Genomic DNA, 27866 nt, shown 5'->3' with positions numbered 1-27866 from the left:
TCTATAAAATGGAGATAACCAAGATCTATCTTAGAGAGTAGGGGTGAGGATTGAATAAACAAAAGAATGCCGAAAACCTGACACAAAAACCTTCATATGTCCTCCCTGCCAGGCTAATTCTTCAATCTCTGTTTCAAAAGAACACTTCCAACCCTCTCCTAAAGAAGGGAGCTCAAATCTGGTTTGCAACATTGACAAAACCAGAAGTGTCTACAGTCTGTACCATCCTACCGCACAGAAACTGCTTGGGGAAGTCACTGTCATTCCAGGTTAGGGTTTTCCAGAGTCCCGCAGTCTGGCTGGGCACAAAATAACCGAGCCACCACAAAAGCCTTGTAGATTTAAACAGCAACTCTTTATTCCCGAACTCTCACCAGCACTCTACACGCACGTTCCCTCCCCCGGGCTCTGCGTACCAATACTATCTGAACCCCGGGAGAACTCAAGGAGCGGGCACCTGAGGCAGCAGGATACGCCCTATTCCCAGTAGGGTCCACCCTAAACCCCGAGCCACCCTAATTCAGCAGGATCCACCCTAAACCTGGAGTCGCCCTAATCCCTGAGCAGGGTCACCTTTCAAATCAAAATACCATGCGTCATTTCTACTTGGCTATGGCTCTCAGCACCAGAGCATGTTCTGCAGAACAGCTGGTCAGAGAGTTGATGTGAGAAAAAGTTTCCATGGGAAATAAAAGTGAGAAATGATGCGTATCATAGCCCTAGCAGCGGGAGTCACAATTCATCCTGTGGGATTAGGCCCAACTTCCTTAATAAGACTCCTATAGTGCAAAAATTAAAACCAAGAATCAATAAATGGAATGAAGTCACACTAAAAAGTTTCTCAGCAAAAGAAACAATCTGTGAGGTGAACAGAGAGCCTACATCCTGGAGCAAATTTGTACCCCTCACACATCAGATGGAGCAATAATCTCTAGGGTATATAAAGAACTCAAAAAGCTAAGCACAAAAAAACAAAATAAACAAACAACAACAACAAAAAACCCCAAAAAACAAAAACAAACAAACAAAAAACCCAAATAACCCAACCAACAAATGAGCCAAGGATCTAAACAGACACTTCTCAGAAGAGGTTATACAATCAATCAACAAATATATGAAAAAATGCTCATCATCTCTAGCAATTAGAGAAATGCAAATCAAAACTATTCTAAGATATCGTCTCACTCCAGTCAGAAGGAAAGTTATTATGAAGACAAACAACATTAAGTGTTGGATGAGGGGAAAAAGGTACACTCATACACTGCTGGTGGGACTGCAAATTGGTGCAGCCAATATGGAAAGCAGTATGGAGATTCCTTGGAAATCTGGGAATGGAACCACCATTTGACCCAGCTATCCCTCTCCTTGGACTATAACCACAGGACCAGCATACTATAGGGACACAGCCACATCAATATTATATCAGCACAATTCACTATAGCTAAACTGTGGAGCCAACCTAGATGCCCTTCAGTGGATGAATGGATAAAAAAAAATGTGGCATATATACATAATGGAATTTTACTCAGAATTAAAAGAGAATAAAATCATGGCATTTGAAGGTAAATGGATGGCACTGGAAAAGATAATGCTAAGTGAAGTTAGCCAAACCCCCAAAATAAATGCCAAATATTTTCTCGGATATAAGGAGGCTGATTCATAGTGGGCAAGGGAAAGGGAGCATGGGAGGAATAGATGAATTCTAGATAGGGCAGAGGAGTGAGAGAGAAAGGGAGGGGAAAGAGGATTAACAAGAATTGTGGAATGTGATAGACATCATTATCCAAAGTTCATGTATGAAGACATGAATTGGGTGTCAACAAACTTTATGTACAAACATAGATATGAAAAATTGTGGTATATATGTGTAATAATAATTGTAATGCAAAAAAGTACATGTATAAAGACATGAAGTGGCATGAATATACTTTATATACAAAGATATGAAAAATTGTGCTGTGTATGTGTAATAAGAATTGTGATGCATTCTGCTGTCAGGTATTTAAAAAAAATCAATTAAAAAGAAACACTTGCTGGAGTTTCTGAAACACAAACAACAAACCTCAAAATAGACAAGGACATTTAATCCAGTATTTTACATACTCCGGTCCCTTTCTTACATCAAACAACTTTGACTGGCTCATGAGACATGTTGTGGATAGCTCACTTAGTCTTAACTAAGTCAGCCTCCTCACCCCTTTTTTAGCAATAGGTCATGATTTAGAAGTTTTTGAGTCAGAGGAAATACATCATAGGCTGATATAGAACACACTGCTCTGACTTTTGATATGCCATGCATGCAGTTAATACAGAAGTCAGACCAGTAAACAGGTTATCAAAATAAGGCTTGGTGAATGCATGCGGTCACATACATTAATTCCTTGGTTTATAAGCCTGGATTTTTTTGTTTTGAACACCAGGAATTGTGGTGAAGAGCGTCTTCCATATAAATTTCCCGGCTCAGCTACTGCCCCATTTGCCCTAGGGAGCCATCTCTCTGCATGCAAACTCTGCTTTCTAGACCTGCTTACAGTAACCTGGCAGCAGGAGAAATTAACTAGCTTCCCCACCATGGGTGACTGCTGCCCCCCAGTGGGACACTCGCAAAGAGCAGCAAGGCCTCCAGGTACCTTCCACCTGATTTCCAGGAACTGAATGGGTGCTGCATGTCCAGCTTCAACATGCATACTCCACTGGCCTGACCCCACCGTGCCACCCGCATCCTCGGAGTGATGCTGGGGAGGGATAGTGGGGTGCAGAGGGCGGAACTTTTTCCAGTGTCGGGTGGTGGTGGTGATACCGCCGGTTATTGGTGACGAGTCCTGCTTCCCCACATGTTGAAGTTTGAACATTAGAGAAGCACGCTGAGGCTGAGGCAAGCATATACAGCAGGGTTATTTAAAAAGGGGCAACATAGACTTCTCCTGCAAGGAAGAAGGGGGCCACAGCTGGTATCCTGGTATCCCAAGAGGCTAGGCTGAAATGAAATAGTTTGCCAGAAATGAGGGGACCACTCTGGTGAAATTGGTGGAGTTGGAGGAGAATGAATGAAAGTTCCATTAGATTTGCCTCTGTATTACACCACTGGGCAAGTTTCTCAAATTCTCTGTGTCCCCCTTTCCTCTTCTACAAAATGGAGATAGCAGTATTTTCTCACTGGGCTACTATGACAGCCCTCCCTAGAGCTCCTCACTCCTCCTCTGTGGGCACCAGTTTCCTGAGATATCTGTTTCCAGTTAATTTCTGGCCCACCTGGATAGATAAACTGCCCTCCAAGACAGTACCATGAATCAGAGATCATCCAGGATCCTCCAAGTCCATCACACCATTCCAAAAGCAAAGTCTGACAGACCCTGAGGTAGGAAGTGACCAGAGGAAATGTGGTGTTCAAGCTACCTGAAGCAGCTTTTGGTATATGCACAGGCCTAGAGTTGATAAGCAGAAAACCCAGCACCTATAGAGGTGTGTCTCTCCCCTGAGGGAAGTTAATTAGAATAGTTATAGGACATCTGAGCATCAAGTTCACCTGGGGGGCTCTTCTGAGAGCACAGCCTTTGCATTCCCACCAGACTTCCTCCAACTGCCCCTAGAGAGAAAGGCAGGACTGGACAGTCAAGAGAAAGCCAGAAAGTCCAGGGTCTGGGGACTACCACCATGTGCGGCCAGTTGTTACATGAGCTACATACCTGAGTATCCTCCTTCCCAAAGGAGGTAAGTTGCTGAGTGGGTTTCTGGGCTTCTCTGAGACAAGAGTCAGTCGAAGACCAAAGTATTCGAATTTGAAGATAAAATGTTAAGAAAAAGTACTAGAAACATATGTCAAATAATATTACACACACACACACACACACACCACACCGGGTCCCACAAACATGGTAAAATATGTTAAAGCTTATTATAATAATGGGCATAAGAAGTAATCAAACTAATAAGCAAAAGAAGTATGTTAATACTAAAAATAAAGTTACCTCTTCTGAATGTCCTGCCAAGGCTGACAAGGTGACTCCTTACATTACCCCAGGGTGCTCAAGGGGGCTCCACCTGGTCATCTGGGAAACCGTGGTGGCATCTGGGCCAACCAAGACTGGGTCAGGGTCGGGTCCTGGCTGTTGTTGGAGCAGCCTGGGGGCACCAGAAGGGACTGCTTGACTGCAGAGCCAGGAGAGCTGCTTCTAGGTTCCCTTGACCAGGAGGAACCTGTTTCCTGGTTGGGATTCCAGAAAGGGAGACAGCAAGTTGTTTTCCAGCCCAGAATACCCCAATTTGCCAAATAGCCAAATTACCACTGGATAGAAATTCAAACCCACCCCAGTTTCCCACTCAGGGCCTCCAAGTCAGTTAGTTCCCCAAATGTGGATCTAACCAGAGGATGTTTGTATGGCCTGATGGTTGCAGACCCTGCGTTTGCCTATTCTTCTTACTCAACTCCACCACCATCACCACCACTGAAGCCAGAATTAGACAGACAGTATAGATAGTTAAATGGTGTCAGGTTGGATCAGGAGGCCAATTTTGAGTGAGTCTGGGAAGTTGGAGACTTGTCCCCTGAGGGATTGAAATGTTAATTCCTTCAGAGCCCTTCCTCCACCCTTATCAAGAACCCGCCCCTACTCCTACTTGTTGTCAAGGTAACCTGTCCCAGGAATTGCCCCTCCCTACAGAGAGCTATAGGTTGTTATTGTGTCCTTGGCTGCTCCATCCTGCCCTTCCCCCTTCAGCCCACCAGTTTCCCACATTTGGGCCATCTCACCAACCACTCCTGGGCCTAGTCATGTAAGCAGGAAGGAGAAAGGTAAGGAGGAAAAGGCAGGAGAACAAAGGAAGCCTAGCACATACAAAAAAGGCAGAAGACCTAGCCTCTTGGGATACCAGGATACCAGCTGTGGCCCCCTTCTTCCTTGCAGGAGAAGTCTATGTTGCCCCTTTTTAAATAACCCTGCTGTATATGCTTGCCTCAGCCTCAGCGTGCTTCTCTAATGTTCAAACTTCAACATGTGGGGAAGCAGGACTCGTCACCAATAACCGGCGGTATCACCACCACCACCCGACACTGGAAAAAGTTCCGCCCTCTGCACCCCACTATCCCTCCCCAGCATCACTCCGAGGATGCGGGTGGCACGGTGGGGTCAGGCCAGTGGAGTATGCATGTTGAAGCTGGACATGCAGCACCCATTCAGTTCCTGGAAATCAGGTGGAAGGTACCTGGAGGCCTTGCTGCTCTTTGCGAGTGTCCCACTGGGGGGCAGCAGTCACCCATGGTGGGGAAGCTAGTTAATTTCTCCTGCTGCCAGGTTACTGTAAGCAGGTCTAGAAAGCAGAGTTTGCATGCAGAGAGATGGCTCCCTAGGGCAAATGGGGCAGTAGCTGAGCCGGGAAATTTATATGGAAGACGCTCTTCACCACAATTCCTGGTGTTCAAAACAAAAAAATCCAGGCTTATAAACCAAGGAATTAATGTATGTGACCGCATGCATTCACCAAGCCTTATTTTGATAACCTGTTTACTGGTCTGACTTCTGTGTCAACTGCATGCATGGCATATCAAAAGTCAGAGCAGTGTGTTCTATATCAGCCTATGATGTATTTCCTCTGACTCAAAAACTTCTAAATCATGACCTATTGCTAAAAAAGGGGTGAGGAGGCTGACTTAGTTAAGACTAAGTGAGCTATCCACAACATGTCTCATGAGCCAGTCAAAGTTGTTTGATGTAAGAAAGGGACCGGAGTATGTAAAATACTGGATTAAATGTTCTTGTTTATTGTGAGGTTTGTTGTTTGTGTTTCAGAAACTCCAACAAGTTAATCTGTATTGTGACTTCCCCTACTAGGGTTATGCTATGCAGTATTTCTCACTTTTATTTTCCATGGAAACTTTTTCTCACATCGACTTGCAGACCAGCTGTTCTGCAGAACATGCTCTGGAAAACCCTAACCTGGAGTGACAGGGACCTCCCCAAGCAGTTTCTGTGAGGTAGGATGGTAGAGACTGTAGACACTTCTGGTTTTGTCAGTGTTGCAAACCAGATTTGAGCTGCCTTCTTTAGGAGAGGGTTGGGAGTGTTCTTTTGAAGAATTAGCCTGGCAGGGAGGACATTTGAAGGTTTTTGTGTCAGGTTTTTGGCATTCTTTTGTTTATTCAATCCTCACCACCACTCTCTGAGATAGATCTTGGTTATCTCCATTTTATAGACAGACTGACACTCACAAATTACTCAAAGTACCACATCCAAGCTCCTTAGCCAGGAAGCTATAGAACTGATATTTGGAACCAGAGGCCTTCTTTTTCTTCTTCTTTTTTTTTTTTTTTTTTAACAGTGGATTTCTAGGCATAGAATCTTGCAGCCAGTGTGGACTTGGAGAAGAACTGACTCATTTTAATGATTACCTGAAAAATTAATGATGAAGAGTAGGAATCAAAGCTGTCATGTCTCCAAGAGTGAGCAGAAGTAAGCCTGTAATGTCAGTTGTTGGTGGTAGGCATACCACAATCCTTCAAGTGACATATTGGCTAGGAATAAAAATGGGGCTATGGTTGTAGCCCAGCTGTAATGTACTTGCCTTGCATGTGAGGCCCTGAATTGGAACCCAAGTACTGGAAAACAAAAACATAAATAACAGTATTTTGGAAAACATAGAATATAAAACACCAAGAATAAATCCTAATGAGTTATCTCTGGACTTGAAGAGACCATGTGCCATATACATCCATGGATTGCAACAAATGTACCATTCTGGTTTGGGATGTTCATATTGAATGAGGCTGTGCATGCATTAGAATAGGTATTGGGAATACGTATTAGAATAGGTATGGGAAAGATATGTTCTTTCCAGGTAGTTTTGCTGTAAACCTGAAACTGATTTAAAAATAAAGTCTATTAGAAGAGGCAGAAGTGGAGGAGGAAGAGGAGATGAGGGAGAGGAGGAAGAGGAAGAGCTTGTCAATGTTCCACAAGGTCCAATGTCAAAGAATTGGTATCAGTGCTTTGAAGTGTGCCTTGTCCTTTTTTCCCTCCCTCCTGTTCGAAGAATTAGCTGTTCCTTTAACTAAGTTCCCATTATGTATTATTCCTATAGAATATTGGTTACACTGCATTGAATCAAAGTTCTTTTCAGGTCTCATTTCCCGAACCCTGACCTTTCCAATGGCAAAGGCAATGTAGTATTTTGTGATATTTCTACAGTACTAGAAATACGACATAGTAAAGTTTAATAAGTGTTTATTTAGTGAATGTATGAAGGCTCTCCTGTGGCTATTGCTTTTTAATGCAGTTTTAAAGGATTTTGCCAGAACGTGCTCTTTTTGACTTTCAGAATCCTGAAAACAGCTGCCTCCATGTGGTTTATCCAAGCGACAGTGGTACACAGGAGCATGAGAAAACATTGAAACATTGAAGGAAGTTTCTGAGAAATTAAGAACATAACAATAATCCTAAACTAAGAATTTATACATACTGAGAATCTTCACATTAGTAACATTACTATAGTAGAGTTTGGGAAAAACAACCAGTCCTTGGAGACAATATAAGCAAATGCAATGACAAATTTGGACCAGAATTCTGTGTGGTGACACCAGTCAGCTGGGGAGTTGTCAGGTTTGGGGAGTGGAAGATCTTACTGGACAAAAGCCACCTCTGCATCTTCCCAGTAGCTGTGTGAAGTGCCACAGGCTTTAGGTTTGATAAATGTAAATATGTGGACTGAATTAATGGGAAAGAGTACATTTGCCATGTTATTATTCATTTATATCTTCATAGGAATCATATGAAATTCATTTTCTTAAAAGAAGGCTTCAAGAGGGACATATAGAAAAACTTTAGACCTTGATGCTTAGAGTGAAAAGGGAAACTTAAGAGGTAATAGGGCACTAAACATTATTTTTCTTTAATTTCCCCAAATGCTAGCACTTAGTGGACAAAGTGAATACTCTTAGTTACACAACTGCTTTAATTTTAGGACTAAGGCATCATTTTTAATTTAAATAATGTACTAGTTTTGTTTAAAATAGGAGCATTGAAACTGTAAGGGTTTTATTAGTCAAGGCCCTGCTCCTTGTCACTTAACTTCTCTGAGCTTTGGATTTTTCACTGAGAAAATGGGTACAACAATACCTCTGTGGCTTTCCTCACAGGTGGCTGCCCATTGAGATCCTTGTGAGTAATGTTTTATAAACTGGACAAATGAATTATGAATAATTGATGTTAGTGTAGGAAAGATGTTATGAAGCTCTGCCACTCATTATCAGTGGAGTTCATTGTTGATGGTACAAAAACCATGTTGTGCCTTGAGTCTCATGTTCCTTTAAGTTTTAAAGGAACTTCTATTAGGTTTTGAAAATGAATGTTATTGGCATTTTAGCTGAAATAAGTGTAGGTTTCAACTCTAGGCTTATATACACAGCCAATGATGCTATTTTGAAAAATAACAGATGTACTTTGGCCACCTTCTCAAAAGATTGTTAATTCATATCAGTAATTTGGGGAGACAAGCAGGGAGGGACTATGATGCATACAAATCATCACAGAACTCACAATATCTGATTTGTTCCCCAGATTGTTTTGGCAATCAACAAATACTGAGAGGTGTTGGACCTCTCCTCTACATTCCTGTAGCTTTTAAACTGTGTAGGACTTACCTCTGCAGCCCATGAGTTCCTTCAGAGCAGAGCCTGTGGCTTAGAGATTTGTGTGTTGTGGTTTCCAGGAGTGAATATTAGTTAAATCAAAATTTGGCTGAGGCTGTATATCAAAGACAAGAGGACGTGACACCTGGCAGATTTTTATCTTGAAGGTGGTACCTGCTCCTACCTAACTGAAAGGAGACCTTGCGTGGCTTGAAGTCTTCTTACCGAGTCAAAGGAGATCAAGGAAGAATGCTGGCCATGGTTGTCAAATAAATGGTTTTAAGGCTTAAGAAGATCATGAAACAGCTGGCATGAGGATAAAGAGTTATACACATTAGCAGGATGATTATGTAGCACAGGTATTCTCATCCTTTTTTAAATGGCAAGACCACTCTTAGGTAAAAATCACAATTATGTCCCACATGGGCAATCAGGTGAGGCTGCTCAAGACCAGATTCTGCCCTAAGGCTCTAACACCTAGGTGGAACCTGGCCACCAAGGACTGAGGGGATCAATTTTTTAGCATGTTTTGTGTAAGTTAGATTTCTGTTACTATCACAAAACACTCCAGATAATCACCTTATAAATAGCAAAGGTTCACAGTTTTGAAGGCTTAATTCATGGTTGTTGGCCCTTTACCTTTTGGGCTGGAGGCAGTTGTGAGAGCATGTGTTGAGGAAACTTCTCACCTTATGGTGGTGAGAAGTGAAGTGATAAAGGAGGAGGAATGTGATCCCACTGTCCCCTTCAGGGTTAAGCCCCCAAAGAATGGGAGACTTCCCACTAGGTCCCACCTCAGCCCAATAGCACCACTTTTAGGAATAAGCCTTTAACAAGTGGGCTTTGGTCATCATTTCAGTTGCAAATGAAAGCTCACTTAACATATTCCTGAATTGGGAAAGTCAAATATCTGTCACAAAATCATGAAGTGGCCTGGAACTGTTTATAATTTAGATAGAGTAAGAAGAAGCAGGGTCAAAATAATGAGTGAAAGATTGAAATAAAAGAAGAAAATGATTGATTCTTGGAATTAAAAATACTAGATTTGTCAAAGGATGTGTGTGTATGTGTGTTTATAAGCGTGTCACAAAAGACTTTGCACAGTTTAAGCTTCATTTATTTCAGGAATATAGGTGCTGTGATCTTATCCCCAAGATCAAAGTATAAATTATATACAATATTTTACACTTATTTTAGTTTCATAAACACTGAATAATGAATTATTCATTTTAATATTTGAGTCAAACATTCTGAGGGCACACAGTACAGAAAGACATGAACAAAAGGAAATTTACCATTAATCATTAAAAAGTTAAATGAGTATAAAACAACTTCAATTTTTACATGTGAGTTAATGTAAGGCAAAAGCACTCTCTAGATAAGATGAATTTAAGGACATAGGTAACCCTGAGATATAAATGTCTGGGTATAAGCAAGAATTACAAATAGTATGCACCAATTTCAAGGCAGTGAAATTGGCAGGGTCCAAGTCAGGGGCTCCAAGAGTAAAGGGGGACTCAGGTAAAGCCTGCATCACAGAAAACAGGAACATTCCCTGGAGTAATATATACTATGAAGAAAGGGTAGAGTGCGAATTGGAACCTCAGGCCTGGACACAGGCTCTGCTGGTTGGCAGGTGGGGAAGGGACTGTGGACACACCTTCCTCAGATGCTCAGAACCCTTTGTGACTCTACCAGGCTCTGTGATGCAGGCCTGAGGTTATAGTCAAGCCCAGGCACCCTCAGGGCTCATATGCCTCAGGCAACCGAGTGATTCAGATGATGGAGAATATTCTCTTTTCTGGAAAGCAATACTCAGCCATGGCTGAACCCTACCTTAAAATATTTGGATACTGTCCTCAGCAGCATCTTTATGCCTGAGGTAGTGTTGCTTTTTCTGTACCTGTGCTACCTGGTGTTCAAAGTGTTTTTATCGATACTCTGGAAAAAACCCAACATCCCAAAGGTAGGGACCCCCAACAGGGGTTCTTCTTGTGGCTTCCCATTTCCCTTCTCACATTAGTAAATGAGTTGGGTTGGATCAGAGAGACACATATGTGAGGTGGGAAGTAGGAATAGAGGATAAAACTTTACTCTTTAGGGGAAGAGATCAGGCAGGGCCAGCGGCTCAGGGAGGACTAAGGTTTCCAACTGAAGCTCAGACTATTTTAAGGTCTCGGTGAAGGGTTCCAGGAGAAAATACCAAAAAGTAATCTGGTCCTGATTGACATCCTTACTTATGGTGGGTTCAAGTGTCTCTCCAGACACTTGATCCTGAATGCCATTTTCATGTCACCTATCCTTCATCAAACCTTCATGTTGGGAGGACATGAAGGAGGTTTGATGAAGGATAGGTGACATGTCCTAATAAGGACAGCAGTGCTCACCTCTGAAGGCCTCTGAGCAGAGCCTGGAGGCTGAGATCTCTCCACAGAACATAGGGTCCTGTGAGGGAGGCAGATGTGACTGTTGGCTCCAGATTCTATGATCTCCTTCAGCAGAGGACTTCTGATTGAATATGTCAGAATGTGGAGCTCAAGTAAAATGCTCTCTTAAGCTTTCTAAAGAAGGAAAATTGAAAATATTGTATTACCTTAAAAAAGTTAAAAGAAGGAAGAAATCTCCATTAATTAAGTGTAGAGTAATAATAATTGTGGAGAAGATATAGCTGAGTTTCTTAGAAATCCCTGATTCAAGTATTTTTGTTTTCAGCAAAAGAAGAGATTCAAGAAGAGAAGAAGTGAAACATTCAAAGGTATGCTTCTTCTTATTTGACCTGAACACTCTAAAGGTGACCCTTCATTCCTCTTCCGTGAAGCCTCAGGTCCAAGACCTCTGAGGATGTCAGTTTCTAGCCACAGTCTCTCTCAGGAAACAGAGCCTCAGAGGAGAGAGACAGTGGTACCTTACACAATCCTCAGGGTCCCTACTGTGCTCATCCTGGTAATAAGTAGTGATGGACATGGGCAATGGGTGCTGCTTAATAGGTGACTATGGGAGGTTGAAGAAGGACTACAGGTTGCTTTGAAGTCAGAATTCTTTTTCCTGACATTGTGCAATGTACTTTTATTTCCTGGGTGATCAGACCCATCTCTGAGGAAATGGCTGAATTCAATGCTTATACCTGCTGGTTCAGAGCCTCTAATGGGATTAACTATGTGAAGAACTTCATCACTGAAGCCACACAATTAAAAGCATTCTTAATTATTATTGCTCCAGTTGGACTTTGTCTTCAAAATTCTTGGGGGTTTCTAACCTGGATATTAATAAGCTTTTCCTATAAAGGGATCCCTGTGTGATCACTGTGTACAAACATTCCTTATGTATAACACACTGTCCTAGTTTTCCAGGTCCGAGAACTAGCCAGAGAGAAACACAGGAGTTGAAGAAGCTGTTTTCTGTTATAAAAAGGTGATTACTCATTTCTTTTCCTTCATTCCTAGTCCCTTTCTCACATGTTCTATGCATTCCCCAGGGATTCAGTACAGCATGGCCTTCTCATAGGGAGGGGGAGCCCTAGCAACAGGTGTGTGAGTGAAGGCCTTGGGAAGTGCTAAAGAGTGTGTTGTGAGGTAAAGGATATGGGCAATGTGAAGGGGGTAGGAGGTTTCATCCACAGTACTGCAGACCTCCTTTTCCTGTATGGTCCTTGTTACAGCTTTGTACTTTGTGTCCCTTACAGCCCCCTGGGCCAAAATCAGGATAGAGACATCTTGCAGCAACTGTTATGTCCAGACAACCTCTGTAAGATGTTTAATGAGGTCAGTCATCTGCTATCTCTGGCATCCTTGGAAGATGTTGCAAGTATTCAGACACCTTTGGATTCCACAGGTTATGTGAGAAAATCATCACCTTCCAAATTCCCTGCTCTCTCCTCAGTCCCAGGAGGGGAACTATTGCCAGCCTCTCTGTTGAAGCTTTCACCACTTTCCTCATTCTCTCTTCCCCCTAACAAGGTCATGCCCTCAGCTGACCTTCTCTCACCTTCCCTGTTGAGTGACTCTCTGCCACCAGAGCCTCTTCCTCCCTTGGACTCCAAGGCCACAGAAGACCCTTTACCACCCCCATCACTTTCCCTCCCTCCTTCCCCACCACATCCCACTCAGGAAACAGACACTCTTCTACCACAAGATGCCACTCTGCCTGTGGTGAGCAGTCCTGCTGGCTTGTCACTTCTGTCCAGTGGGAGGCATGGACCATTCCAGCACAGAGCCCCCTGCCAAGAATGTGCTGTCTTCCAATTTGGCAGAAGGTAGTGTGAAACAGCAATTTCCTGCCCTCTGTTCTGAGAACTTATCTGGGGGAGACACTGTAGCCTACTGTGTGGAGACTCGTAACATCTGGATTCTGCCCCCTGCTGTCCTGAAATGCCTGGAGAGACAAATCAAAAAGAGGGGTGATGTCCTCAAGTGGAAAGAAAAGGAAAAGAAAGCAGAATCTTTTCCAAAACAAAATCAGCCAAATTACCAAGGATTTTCTTCAGAGAAAAGGCCAGAGTCAGCTGCTGATCAGCAGGACTTGGCCATCTCTCTTCTTTCATGGAACAAAAAAGGCAAATCAGAGGAACCACAGGTGGATCAGCAGTTATCCTAAGAGCTTTGAGGACCATTTACAGAAAAACTACACCCAGCTTTTCTATGGTGTCCCATGTCTACACCCCGTGTCCCTGAGCCCTAGTGTACCAGCTTCAGGTGATTATTCCTCAGCCTTTGTCTGCTTCAATACAGCATCCAATGACTCCACAGCCCACAAATCCCCAGTCCTTCTCTATACCCCACCTGTGTTCTTGCCTGGGAGCCAACCTGAACCCTTGCCCAAGACCTCTTCCCAACCTCAGCCCCAACATCTCTCTCCTGAACATGCCCAGACCCAGCTTCAGCTTCAATCCCCACTCCCAATTCTGTCACCTCCTAAAAACCAGCTTAGGATCTGTGGAGTACGTGATCTTGGACCCCAGAATGAGGCACTATCTCTGGTGACATCTGAAATTCATGACCTAGAATACAATGTGATACAAAAAACACAGGAAAGTCTGTGGGGTTTACCCTCTGTGGTCCACAAATCCCAGGAGGACTTTTGTCCTCCAGCTTCCAACATTGTGTTGGTTAACCCATTCTCCAAAGCTCATGTTGCAATCTCCATCCTTCCTGGAAATTATCCCCTCTCAGATGATGTTCAGAAGAAACTAGACCACCACCTTCAAAAGAGGCGTATCCAATACTTGTGGGGCCTGCCCCGCAGAGTCTATGCATCCCTGTCACTGATGCGTCCTCTGGAAAAAATTCCTGAGACCTCTGAGTCAAAGAGCAGTCATGGGCTCTCAAGAAAGTCTTTGGATAAGAGTCAGAGCATGAAAGATATAAAAAAGGGTGGCTCGAGCCAACCCAGAAACCTCCATGAACTGAGCTCAGGAGTGCTTCCTCTAAAGATGGGAGTGAAGAAGGCACACAGAAATGGTACAAAGATTGAGCAAAATCGTCATGTGCTGAGTGACCAAGATAATGTTCTGGGGTCTTCCTCAAGGAAGGACCTAGAACGTCACTTGCAGAGTCCATCAGGTGGAACTCCAAGTACCTCAATGGTGAATCCACTTCAGAAACAACTTGAAAATGCTTTGAACTCCCACCTGAGCAAGAAGTTTCAGGAAATCAGTGAGGGTCAGATTCCTGACACTGTGCATAGATCATGGCATTCTATCTAGTTGGCATTGCCTGTAAGTGAGAAATCCACCAGACAAACGAGTCACAAACCTTTGGCACCAACCAGGATGGACAGCTCTGTCAATACTACCCAGGCTATTTCCTTCCTCGATGCTGGCAAGAAGAGGATGATGGAAGACCACACAACACTTAGTGTGATATATGGCCTTCCCAACAGGGTTCAGGAATCCCTAAGTATCTTTAATGAAAAAGATTCATATCACTCCTTTTCTCACTCCAAGTTCCCTTTTTCTGCCACCCGAACTTCTGCGGGGGATTCTAAACAGAGCATGTCCAAGACCCATGGAGGAAGATCTAATGCTTTTCATGGAGACAAAGAGAAAACCAAAAATGCAACTCAAAGTCTAGATCGTCCTCTCCTTGCCACCTCAATCGTGGTCAAGAAAGAACAGGCGATCCTGACACAAACAGTCTTTGAGATCAAGCATAAGCATGTAGAGGACCTTTGCAGAAAAAAAGGATGGCAAACCTTCTGTTCTGCCCCAGACACAGAGCATCATAGGCAAAGCTTATCAGAAACCACCTGTAGCAGCCAATAAATGCAGCCCAAAGCTTCCCAGGAGGCAAGCTGGGGTTGAACTTCAGGAAATACCTAAGAGACTGAGTTCCAGCTACAGTGTAGCAAGGCCTCAGGGCAATAGGAAGCCCTGGGGAAGTTCTTCCATGTCCAAGATATCTGAGAAATCCAGGGAGACATTGAAGGTAAAGGAACTCTCTGCTTGTCAGTCACAACCTCCCAGTGTCTTGACAAGGAGAAAGCCAGAAAGCTCCCCAGTGTCAGATGTCTATACTCCTGAAAATTCCCCAAAAATGTCAGTTGTGAGAGACCCTGGATTGTCACACCTTAACAATCCATTGTTTGGTGAGTTAAGGGCTGAAATGAAGAAGGGGGAACCTAGCTAAAAGCAAGGCCATAGCAATGGCATACCCCTTGTTTCAAATATCTTGACTTCCAAGACCTTCCTTAAACATGACCAGGGCGCTGCCTGCAAGAATGTGGCAGTTTCCCAGGTCCTGTATGTCCACCTTGACAACACACAGACTAGCATGGAGCATGGGCAGGGACCCTGGGTCCCTAAGCTTGACTTCCACAAAGGCCAAGATAAGAACTGCCCAGCAACCGCTAAGAGAATGACCCCTCCAGGACCCAAAACACACGAGCTTGGTGGAGGGGATGCAGGGTTGGGCACATACCAACCCAGAAGGAGGAGCCACCACCCTCAAGACAGGACATTAGAGCAGACACTTGGGGGCAAGTCCTGCTCAGCCCAGTCACTAAAGGGACCAGCTCCTCCTGAAAGCCTCAGAAACCAGATGAAGAACTTTTTTCAATGGCTTTATCTTAACATAAAAGGCAAAAGGCAAGAAGGTTCCCTGGAAAAGGGCAGCTCCCCATCATCACCTGTGCAGGGCAGAGGCCTAGTCCAAAGGAGAGCTGCCTTTACTGGGAATACTGACAACCCCAGAATCATGAGAGATGGTGAAAAGGTCCTGGGGACGAAACGTGGGCAACAGCATGGAAACAATGTCACCTGCCCTCAAGAGCCACTTTTGTCCCCCAAGAAGTCTGGGAAAACTCAGCCCAAGGCAGGACTTCAGGTCCAGGCTGAGTCTGTCCAGGTGCATCCTTTCAATTACAAGGCTCCTTGTAATGTAACAAGGGTCAAGTCCTGTAACCAAGAATCAGGCCTTGCTGGCCAGAGCTGTCTTAAAAGTTTAGAATCCCCAAACACTGAGGCATTTAGGGTTCAAAAGCAATTCCCGTGCATGCCCCACAGTCTCATCCAAGTCTCATCTGTGGGTATCAAGTGGGTCAGGTGCCTGTGCCTGCCCGTGCACCTTCTGAAGTCACTGTGTTGGGAGATCTTTCCCTACTATTTAAAGAGAAAATTCTTATCCAACGTTTTCACAGAGGAAAATTTCCTTCCTCCTAATGAGTATTCCTGAAGGAGGTTCCTGATTGTTCCTAATAAATTTTCTTACAAGAGTTGTGTGTTTTCTGTGTACTGTGTTAGGTACATGGGTTTTAGTAACCTATCGGTTGTGCTTTGGGAAGAGAAAAGTTAAGCTCTTATTTTTTACCTTCATTGGCTTCTGTAAGGTGACAAGTTCCCCAGAGCTGCTGTTGAAGAAGAGCTAAGACCTGTTCTTGAATCCCCTTCCTCGTGAAATTGGAGGAGGTGGCTGTTTCCAACCTCTTAGTTTAGCCTTAATGGTATTGTCTGGCAGCCCACACCTTCTCCCCTCATGGATTGGGCAGTAAGGCAGATAAGGCTTGCACACCAGAAAAGAGAATCGAAGATGGGTATATTTTTTAGAATAGAGTGGCTTAGTCATTTTTTAAGTTGTCACTGACCAGACTGTCACCGTGGGTGAACCTCTTCTGGGGGCATTTGTGGGCATTGCTGCAGTGGATGCAAGGCCACCTGGTAGAGAGAGTGGGAGGAACATGACCAGTGAAACTCCACATCATGTTCAACCACAAGAATATGATCCTACTTAGAATATGTTATACTCCATGTGTGTACAATATGTCAAAATGCATTTTATGGTCATGCATATCTAAAAATAAAAAGTCTGGAAAGAGGGGAGGTGCTGCTTTTGAACCTGTCATGTGGGCATGTTAATGTGATTCAGAAGCATACTGTGACTGTTGTAGGGACAGATGAAGCTGGACACTGAGGAATAGCAGGAAGCAGGTTTTTTGGCGGCAGCCAGATTCAAAATGGGGGCTTTTTGCCTCCATCAAATCACCCTCTGAACCCCAAGTTCAGAAAGTTTCAGAACTTTATATCCACTGTAGGGGAGAGGCTCAGAGGCTCACAATCTGTAGAAATTCACATAAAAGCAGCTTTTACACTGTTCTGTGCACCCAATTCAGGCCAAGGACATTCTCTATGAAAATCAGTGTCTGGGAAAGAGTTTTTCTCCCCTTTCCTTCACCAACTGGTTTTCAAAGGTTTCTCCACTGTTCTTTGAAATGCAAACGCCTCTGTGAATGCCTTGGGTTAGTCCTTTATCTCACTCTGCTTCAGCAAACATCTCCTACCTGAAGACACTGTTGTAGAAATTCTAGCTGATAAGTCTAAGAACAATTACACCACGCAGAATTTTTGAGAGTCTGTGGAGAAACCTAAGATTTTCAGAGGGAGTTCAGGAGGAGGTGTGTTGAGAGCCACAGCCTAAGGGGACCAAGCAAACTTCCAGCTGATTGGTTCACCGTGGCGCCAGCAAACTTCCAGCTGCCAGCTGATTGGCTCCTCTGCGGTGATGCTCATTGGGCTGTTTCCCCGCCCTTTCAGACCACGGAGCTGCTCATTGGGGCAATCTTTTGACTCTGCCCACATGAACCAGCCAATGGGCCTCAAGAGTGGGAGGAGTGGGGGGTTGAGAGGCTCACCAAGAAGCCAGTGGTGGCAGTTGGGCTCTGAGGGAATTCCTGAAGAGCTCCTATGGTCAGGCATGTGTGTTCTAAAAAAGATTGTTTCTGCTTGATAAGTGGCTCATGAATTGTGCCCAGCCAGACGCAGCAGGGGTGCCAGTATATGACCTTGCTATTGAAGTTCCCTTATGGGAAAATCTCTAAGGCAAATGGTTCCCCTCCCTGGCTTATTTTTTTCAGGCTTCCTGGACTGATGGCTTTGTAGAGCAAAAGGATCCCAGCTGTCCCTGCCTGCAGCTGTCAAGTTGTATGAATGTCAGGGTAAAATAAAGCTGAAAGTAAGGAAAAAATGTCTTAGGATGAGTGGGAAAGTAAGAAAAACATGCACACAGAGAGTAAAGAATGACTTTGTGGGTGCAAGAAGAGTTCATGGCCCTTCATCCCCACATCCTGCCCTGTCATCTTCCTCCATTTTCCAGTGTTATCCCTTCAGCACTTCCCTGAGGTTCTTTAGGGGACTGCAGAGCTCACAGGCAAAAATGTATATAGGGCTGTTTTTTGAACACGAAGTATTTGTAGGGCTGATGTCAAGCATGTCATTCCTCACTTTAGGGAAAGTGCCCTTGGTCCCTTCCTTTCACTGATGCTTGTTGACAACATGCAAGATCTTAAACTTAGTGTGTACAGGTCACCTATTAGGACAGTGGTGCCCCCTTTGACCTTCATTAGTTTGGTGGAGTTTGGTCAATCTTCCCAGGTCACCTGCAGTTCCTGATGCAGTGGCGAGTCCTAGACTGTTCACTAGCATTATAGCTATTTAGGGACTCACTATGATCCTCCATGTAATATTTTTATTGCTCAAGATTGTGTAAATACCTAGATTTAAAGTAGTTTACTGGAGGAAGGCAACTTCCCTTGTTGTTCAATTTTAGGGTGTTTCCTAAGGGGAATTTAAGGTAATTTCTCCAGAAAATTCATGCATGCTGGGAGTGAAAATAAAAACAAAACATGTCTACTAAAGCCCTTCACTCTACCATCCTATCTCATCTAGAATTATGCCATTGACCTTTCAGTGTCCAAATCATAGGGTTGCAGAAAGAATGTACATTATGTAGAATTCCTTGGATGGCCGGAAGGTGGAGTATCAAGGAGCCAGCAGCCAATAACTTCCTCTCTCAATGTCTCTATTGTCTGATGTTAGGTCCTTTACCTCCATTCAGTTCAGTTCTTAAAATCTGCTATCTGGTGTAATATAGACAGCCTGGGAATTTCCACCCTTTGACCTCACCCCCCTATACTTCCAGCATATGCCCTCAATTTGTCATTGTTTTCCAATTCCAACACATTAAATTTCCCCTTACTATTTTATCCACCAAGCTCTTGTCTTCATTTTCTCCCTCTTCAAGGCAGATCTCAAGGTATCTAAGGCAACCAACATTCAAAAGTCCCATTCCAAACTGGCCTCATCTAATCCTTTTTATTTTCCTGTCTGGAGAAATCTGCCTTCTTCAGAAACATATTCCATATGTGACTTATCACTGTTCAATTAAACCTCACAATCAAGTGTACTGGCATCATAAGGAAGTCATGATCAGTACCATCATTTATGCATTCATTCCACAGTTATCCTGTTCTTGCTCTCAATGAGTAAACTCCTTAGAACTTAGGCTACTGATTCTTTAGTCCACCCCCTCTCCCATGCTGCTCACATCTATGACAAAAAACTTATACTTTTCTCAAAATGAGGCCATCTTTACTAATTCACCATTCATAGAAAAACTTGAAGTCATCATCTGGGAATGTTGCATTAATAAAACCTTCGAAAAATTTCCCTCCTTTCCTTCCTTTTTCCTGTATATAGAAGGAATTTTCTTTCTGGTCTGGGGTGGGGGCACTTGCCTAGCATGTGTGAGGCACTGGGTTCTATTCTCAGCACCACGTAAAAAATAAACAGATTAAATAAAGGCATGTGTCCATCTATAACTAATAAAAATATTTTTTTAAAAAGAATTTTCTTTCCAAGGTACCATCTTTAAAGGAATTAGACTTCCTGAAATGTTTTTATGGAGAGATAGCTAAACTCTAGTCTTCAAGAACAAATATCTTTTTGTCAGTTATCCTTATTGGTCCCTCTCTCTCCTCATGAATCAGTCAACATCTTTCACTTTTCAAAGCTTTTCATTACAAAAAATTTTAAACATATTTAGGCACATATAGAACAATACAACTGTCTGTGTACACTCCCTCAGCAATTATCATTTGACATGAGTGAGGTATCCTCTTCTTGATTAAAATTCCAAAATTCATTTAAATATCTTGTCATTCTTAGATGATATGGTATTATATGTCAATACACTCATCATCCTTTGATATTTTCATATGAGGAACATATTTATCTACAACAGTGGACCATGGCACTAGTCAGTAAAAACATTGAGCCTTTTTGGCTTTGGCAATGAGTTCTGCTCTATCATTTAGTAATTATGAGGAGCCATTTACCTGAGTTCCACCCCTTAACACAGACAGTACATGAAATAGTCTTTGCAAATTCAGCACACAATATTGCAGTGTCTTAATTGCTGGGAGCCATCAGCCAAGTAGGTATGACAAATTCCTTGCCAGCTTACTCCCATGCTGTCTAGTGGAAGGACTTCTGAAAGGTGACCTTGCTCAAGGACCAGGGCAGGATCCATGTTTAGGGTGTTCCCCCTTTAGAATAGGGCGGTTTAGCATAATAGGAGATTAGGGTGTTCCCCCTTTAGAATAGGGCAGTTTAGCATAATAGGAGATTAGGGTGTTCCCCCTTTAGAATAGGGCTTATCCTGCTGCTGAGTTCCTCTTGAGTGCTTAGGGTCAGACAGTATATTTTGGGAGACAGAAGCCCATGCAGAGTGGATTTGGGCAGAGAACATGGATTCCCCCAGAGCGTGTTTGTATATGGCCGGTGTGAGTTCGGGAATAAAGAATTGCTGTTTGAATCTACAAGCTGTGTGGAGACTCATGATTTGTGCCCAGCCAGAGACTGCGGCACTTAATCATATGGTAAGCTTAATTAAAACTAAAGAAACAGAAATCTGTCCATGCTGATAAATGCTTGAAAGTTCCATGTCAATGTTTTCAAATATTTAGAAGAAAACAATGTGTTTTTTTCTAGCCATAAATTTCCTCTCCTTCCCCAAATGTCACTAAATGTAAAAGATTATATAAAAATGTGCTTGACATCACGAGTCATCAAGAAAACAAAAATGAAACACACTGAGAGATAACATTTTGCACTTATTAGGATGGTAAGCATCAACAAGTCAGATAAATACCTCTGAAGAAAAATGGAGAAATTGATGGAAGTTTCATACTCTGCTGGTTAAAATGTAAAATGGTACAGTTGTTTTATAATACATTCTGGAAATTCCTTAAAATTTCATATGTAGAGTTACCATAGGACCCAGTGATACCTTTTCTAGGTATATACCTAAGAGAAATGAAAATACAGAAATTTATGCATGAATATTTATAGCTGCATTATCACAATAGCCCAGGATGGTAACAACCCACATGCCCATCAAATAGTGAATGGATAAACAAATGTGGTATATCTATGCAAATGAAATATTATTTAGCCATAAGAAAGGAATAAAACATTGATACATGCTACAACAAGGATGAACTTTGGAATTATACTAAGTGAAAGAAGTCAGTAGCAAGTGACCACATATTACCTGATTCTATTCTTATGAAATGAAATAGGGAATTTTAATTAGAAACAAAGTAGACTAGTGATTGCTTAAGGCTGGGGGATGAAGGTGATAAGTGTGAAATCTAGAATCCATGGTTTCTTTTAGAAGTCACAAAAGCATTTTAAAATTGACTCTAGTGACAATGCACACCTCTGAACACACTAGAAATCACTGAATTAGGGGCTAGGGTTGTGGCTTAGTGGTAGAGTGCTCGCTTAGCATGTGCGAAGCACTGGTTTCTATCCTCAGCACCACATAACAATAAATAAATAAAGGCATTGTGTCCAACTACAACTAAATCACTGAATTATACACTTGAATTGGGTGAATTCTTTGGTATATGAATATGTTTCAATAAATTGTTTAAAACTACCTGTTGTTAACATTTTGACACATTTGTCGGATCCTCTCTCACTAGCTCTCTATATGTATATATGTGTGTGCATGTATATGTATATGTGTATGTGTATATAATATATGTGTATATACACATACACATGTACATATACGCATATATACACAAATACACACAAGATTAATACACATTTATTCCTAAATATTTCAGAATACATTTCATGCATCATGCTTTTTATCCTTATATATTTTATTGTGAATATTAAAAAAAGATATTCTCTTATATGCTAAATTTTCCCTTTTAATAAATTTAGCATAGTCATAAAAATTTTGAACTAATCTCATTCATACTGCATTTTTGTGAATTTTTTCCCAGTAATACACCTTATGACTATAATTTTTTAAATCTCCATTATAAGATACAGCCTAGAGTGTCATATTTCCTTTAGTTGTTCTGTATCTTTGGTCTTCTTTAACTGGAACAGTTTCTTAGCCCTTCTTTTTTTCTTAACATGACAACTTTTAAGACTATATCCAATGTTGCGTTTTATGGCTCGCTTTCTATCTAGAAGTTTTGGGGTGGAGGTTATCTTGATCAGATTTTAAAGAATGCTTTTATATTTGTGATCCTTGGGACCTCAGGGGTTGTCAGGGCCAGGTTTGTTGTAAACAAACAAACAATAATACTAGAGATGCTAGGCTATGTGGAGATTTTTCTAAATAGAGAGACCTCCTGTAGTCAAGGGAAGGTAGATAAGAGGAGACAGGCTTGATGAAGACCTTCTGTTAGGTAGAGACCAGAAGAAGCTGCGGATGCTGAAGACAAGCAAAGAAGGGGGCTGTTAATACTGAAAAGCCTTCACCACGTAAAAAGGAAAGGGTTGGATGTCTGTGGCCAAAGCAGATGAATTCATCAGACCCAGTGAGGAGATGCAGGCAATTTCATGAAAAGACACAGGGCTTAATTTCAATCCTAATTTAAGTATAATCATTTATAATCTAAACAAGAAAGCTTTAAGGGCAATAAATGTTAAATAGCTAGCTCACATGAGGAGATTAAAAATACATATTCTGTATACCATCCACAAGAATTAACATCTTGTTTCAAAAAACATTTGGAAGAACCAGTAGGAATTTTGTTAGAAACAAAGTTGGGAAGAGATGAAACCTCATAATTTCATGAGAATGTAACCATACATGCTGGGAAAAAGTAACCTACTTTGCTAAATAGAATTTTAACTGTGCTCATTAGAGGTTTATATGAACTACAGAGAAGCCTACTTCTCAAATCAGGATGGGTTTGGTCATAGGTTATGGTCTAGCACAACTGCTCTGTGAAATCAAGACAGTTAAAAACTGTTGGAAAGGAGAGAGGAGGGGGATAAGTGGGGAGAGCCAAGAGGCAGCGGGGTGGACAGTATACCAGTAGAGAGGGAGATATTGGAGAGCCTGAAGGGGAGGATAGCTTAAAAGAGATTTGGGGAGAAAGATTTATTAGAAGATATTGCCATGGACAGGCTATGCCCTTGTTTTCCTCTTCATCTTGGTTTCTGTTCTTTGGTCCTATGTGAGAGATCACCAAACAGTGAAGTGCTCTCTTGTTTCTCCAGGTAACAGAAGAAAAAAGCAGAATATTTCACTGAGGTAGATGTATGATATAGTGAAAGGGTGGAGTTGGGGGTTGGGGGGAGGTGGAATAATCGCAAAGTCCCTAGGGGAATGGATAGATCAGCAGGGTTTGGTAATGGGCCAAGGGCATGGGTTCATCTCCCATGTGTTGTCCCCTCCCCCACCCTCAAGAACCTCTGGTGTCTGTACTAAAGCTCTGTGATGTGGATCTGGAACTGTGGTCTAGAACATGCACTCTTAGTGACCAACTTCTGGTGAAGCAGGCCCTCTTCTTTGTCTGAGGAGCCTTGCTGCAGCATGGATGAGCTTCAGCTTGACTTCTTGGATGTTCCTATCCTTGACTTTCTGTGTGGAGTGGGGTTCCTCCTTCTGTCCCTGAGCTACCTGACAACAGATCTATATTTCCCCATATCCTGCAAACAGAGAGACATCAATCAGGTAAGTAAACAGAAGATGCTCCGAAATTTTAGATATTTCTTCTACAATTATATATGCATTTAATGCTATAATTTCAGCTGTAAGCACTGATTTTCTGCATTCCCTACATTTTGATGCAATGTATTTTCATTTTTAAAAATTTTTTTCTTGATACTACTTCTTTGACAAATTAATTAATAATATAAATTATTTAAATTGTTTAAACTGAGAAGCTTTGGGGATTTTTCAGCTACCTTTCTATTACTGATTTTTCGTTAACTCCAATTTGGTCTAAAAACATACTTTGATTTCTACTTTTTTAAATCTGTTAAGGTATGTCTAGAATGTGTCCTATCCTGGTGAATATTCTGTGTGATCTTGGGAAGAGTATTTATTTTGCTGTTGGTAAATTATTTATTAAATATCAATGATATCAAATTAATTGATGGTACAATTCAGGTCAAACATATCCTTATTGATTTTCTGCCTCCTGGATTTGTCAGTTACTGAGAGATACTTGTTGAACTCTCTGATAGTAACAGTGGATTTCATCTATTTCTCTTTGCATTTCTAGCAGTTTTTGCCCTTTATATTTTGCCTCCCTGTTGTCAAATGTATACACTTAAGCAGTGTTATGTCTGCTTAGAGAACTGATCCCCTTAGTATTAACAAGGCTCCCTGGCTGCCAGGCCACATAGCCAGTCCACTAATCTCTCTACAAGAAGTGGCAGTGAAGCAGCAGTGGAGCTGCAGAGCAGATGCCAGGGTGGGCTGGAACACAGGCAGTGAGCATGGGCTGCAGCCTCACAGATCCTGTATACCCACAGGGGCCTGAGGCACTGCCAGCCAGCACCTAGGCAAGCCAAGGCTTACAGACCTGTCACCCCATGGTGGACCGCTCAGGTCAGTGCTGAAGCCCACTGCAGAAGCCTGCTGCACAAAGCACTGCAACTGGGAACCTGGAACATCCATGATCCAAGAATCTCAACCTTCTGTTTCCCAAGGAGCATCAAGAAAATGGAAGTGGGGTGGACCTGAATGGAAGTTCAGTTTCAACAGTTAATTAATAGCGTTCCTATTTTTCCAAACCCTGATTAGCAAAAGTCTGGACCAATAGCATTGACCCAAGTGCTTTATAAAGCTCTAGACTAGCACTATCAGGTGGCAACTCCCATTGGGTCCCCTCTCACCCGCAGGAGTTCTGTTTCTAGTCACACTTGAATAAATCCTACTCACTCATCCTTGTCTATGAATTGTGGATTTCATTCTTCAAATGCACAAGATAAGCACCCAGAAACAAGAAATTGGTGGTGAGCTGCTGAGGTCTGCTTCAACGTGGGAGGGTGTTGCCCACCATTAATAGCTGCAACATGTTTCTTGGCTGCAGAGGTCTGGAGCTTATGCAGATCCCACCCCCCTGTACACATATAGCAGCAGAAGTGGAGATTCTAGTTTCATCTCAAACTTTGGGTTCACTATTATGTAATGCACTTTTTATCCTTGCTAATTTCCCTTCTTTCTAAAGTCTGCTTTGTCTGAAATTAATACGACTACCCCTGCTTTTTAAATTACTGTTAACATGCTACATTTTTATGCATCCCTTTACTTCTGTGTCCATTTAATATTAATATTTACTTTTTAGTTTTCAGCGGACACGACATCTTTGTTTGTATGTGGTGCTGAGGATCGAACTCGGGCCGCACGCATGCCAGGGGAGCGTGCTACCGCTTGAGCCAGATCCCCAGCCCTTCTGTGTCCATTTAAAATGGGTATCTTCTAAATAGCAACCAGATAGTCTTGTTTATTTTATTCACTCTAATAATCTTATTTTTAAATGATGAATTCAGATCATTCACGTTTAAAGTGATTTTTCTGTACTTTTGGATTAATACCTACCATATCTGTAACAGTTTATTATTCATTGTACCTTCTCTTTATTGTCTCCTTTTTTCTGTTATGTGATTAAAACAGGAACTTATAGGTTTTAGCTTTTATTTAGGTGATTTTTATATTAGTTTTAATTGTATATATTTAAGGTCTACAACATAATATTTAATATCCTTTGTCCTATATCTTCCCATTTTCTTCCCAGCCCCCTGATGCTCTTGGTATCCACTGTCCTTCTCAATTGTTCTATGTATTCAATTTTTAAAAACATATTCCATATATAAGTTTGATATTACAGTCTTTTTCTTTCTATGTCTGGCTTATTTCACCTAGCATGATATCTTCCAGTTTAATCTATATTGGATCCATATAAAATTTCATCTATATGGATAATTTGTCATTGATTTTTAAAAAATTCTTACTGTTAATCTTAAATGATTACTCCAAATATTTCTTATGCTTTACTCTCTTTTTCTTCTCCCCGCGTATTTACAAATTTCCAAAATGTATTACAATTTTTGGGGGGATTTAGATTTTAACATTTTTTTTCTTTGTCTTTCATTTGGAAAGCTTCTATTGATATTCATTCAAACTTATTTATTCTTTCCTTGGCCATGTGTAGTCCACTCATGAACCCATCAAAGCCAGTCTTATTTCTGTTAGAGTGTTTTTTATTTTTAACAATTAATTTTGATTCTCAAATCTCTTTTTTACATTCTGTATCTGTTCTTGCATGTTGCCTATTTTTCAATGAATGCTTTTAGTGTATTAGTCATAGAATTGAGGGCTTCATGCATGATAATTGCAAAATTGATGTGATACTTTTGTGGATTTGATGCTTGCTTTGTCTATTCTGACTGTTTATTTTTCCCCTTGTCTTTTAGAAAGCCTTAGGGGTTTTTCTATAGTTTTTGAAAGCCAGACATGATGTATTAGAAAATAGGAACTGAGGTTAATAGATTTTTAGTGCTAGGATTTATATTAACCTCACTAGGATATAGGGTATGTTAAATGTCTACTGCGGCTCTACCTGACAGAGGCTTCAATTTCCTCTAGTATCTGTAGCTTTCTCTACGGTCATTTCCTTAGAACATTTAAGTACAACATATAAGTGCAACATAAGCTCTTTTAACCATTACCACACTGTAGTCCTGTTAATATGATGGTAAGGTGTGTGTGGCAGGCTGGTGGGGGATAGGAGTATATCTCACTCTTTTAGTGGTCCTGTGTGCCATAATTTCTAGTCCTAAACCCTGCACCCCAACCTCCCCACCAATACACACCTTGGATGAGATAAGGAGGCTCCAATGGTTTGGAGTTGGGCAATTTCCTTTTCTTCATGTAGGGTAAGGCTCTAGAACTCTTCTGAGTAGTCTTCTGTTATGGAGAATAACCAGATTATATTTCAAAATGTTTCTATTTTCTCTATTCCTGCCAGAAAATGTGAAGGTATTTTCATGGGTCTTCACTGTGAGAACTTGGGAGATTCTTCAGAGGAAACTCATGAAGTGTGAGAGACTTTTTTGAGACAGTGACTGTTGGAATTTTCTCACTCTGATGCTAGCCTATACACATCTTCTAGTTATTAATCAAAGGGTTCATTTAAGTGTTCCTACCACTGTATGGTTCCAGTGGAGTTTGCTCCAGATAAGGTGATATTCACTGTAATGTTCTTCATTTACTTTCTTTGAGGACATGGACGTGGGTGGTGTATTTTCATGGCTCCAAGAAAAGACATTTTCAGTTTATTCAGTTTTGTAAGCTCCTTAATGCCAGAATTAGGGGGGATCTTTATTTCCTGTTCCTCTTCCCACATATCTAAATCAGCTTGGTTGGCTCAGAGAGATATCTGAGATGGGAAATCTGCAGAGAGGACAGGACATCACTGTTCAGGCACCGATAGAGATTCAGGAAGGTGCAAGGTTTCCACCTGAAGTTGGGTGTGATGGAAGATTCTAGGTAAAATCCTCCTGATTCTGTGACTTGCATTTGTTTGGTTAGAAAGTTTTGCTTCTCTGAACGAGAAGACTCTCGATGCTTGATCCTAAGTCCCATTCCCATGTCAGGTGAAGGATGCCTGACATGGGAATGGGACTTAGGATTGAGTGTCAGTAGAGCCTTCC

Source organism: Callospermophilus lateralis, chromosome 2, assembly GCF_048772815.1.
Source record: "Callospermophilus lateralis isolate mCalLat2 chromosome 2, mCalLat2.hap1, whole genome shotgun sequence".
NCBI lineage: Eukaryota > Metazoa > Chordata > Mammalia > Rodentia > Sciuridae > Callospermophilus > Callospermophilus lateralis.
The sequence above is the reverse complement of the archived record's forward strand: the minus strand, read 5'-3'. Positions refer to the sequence as shown.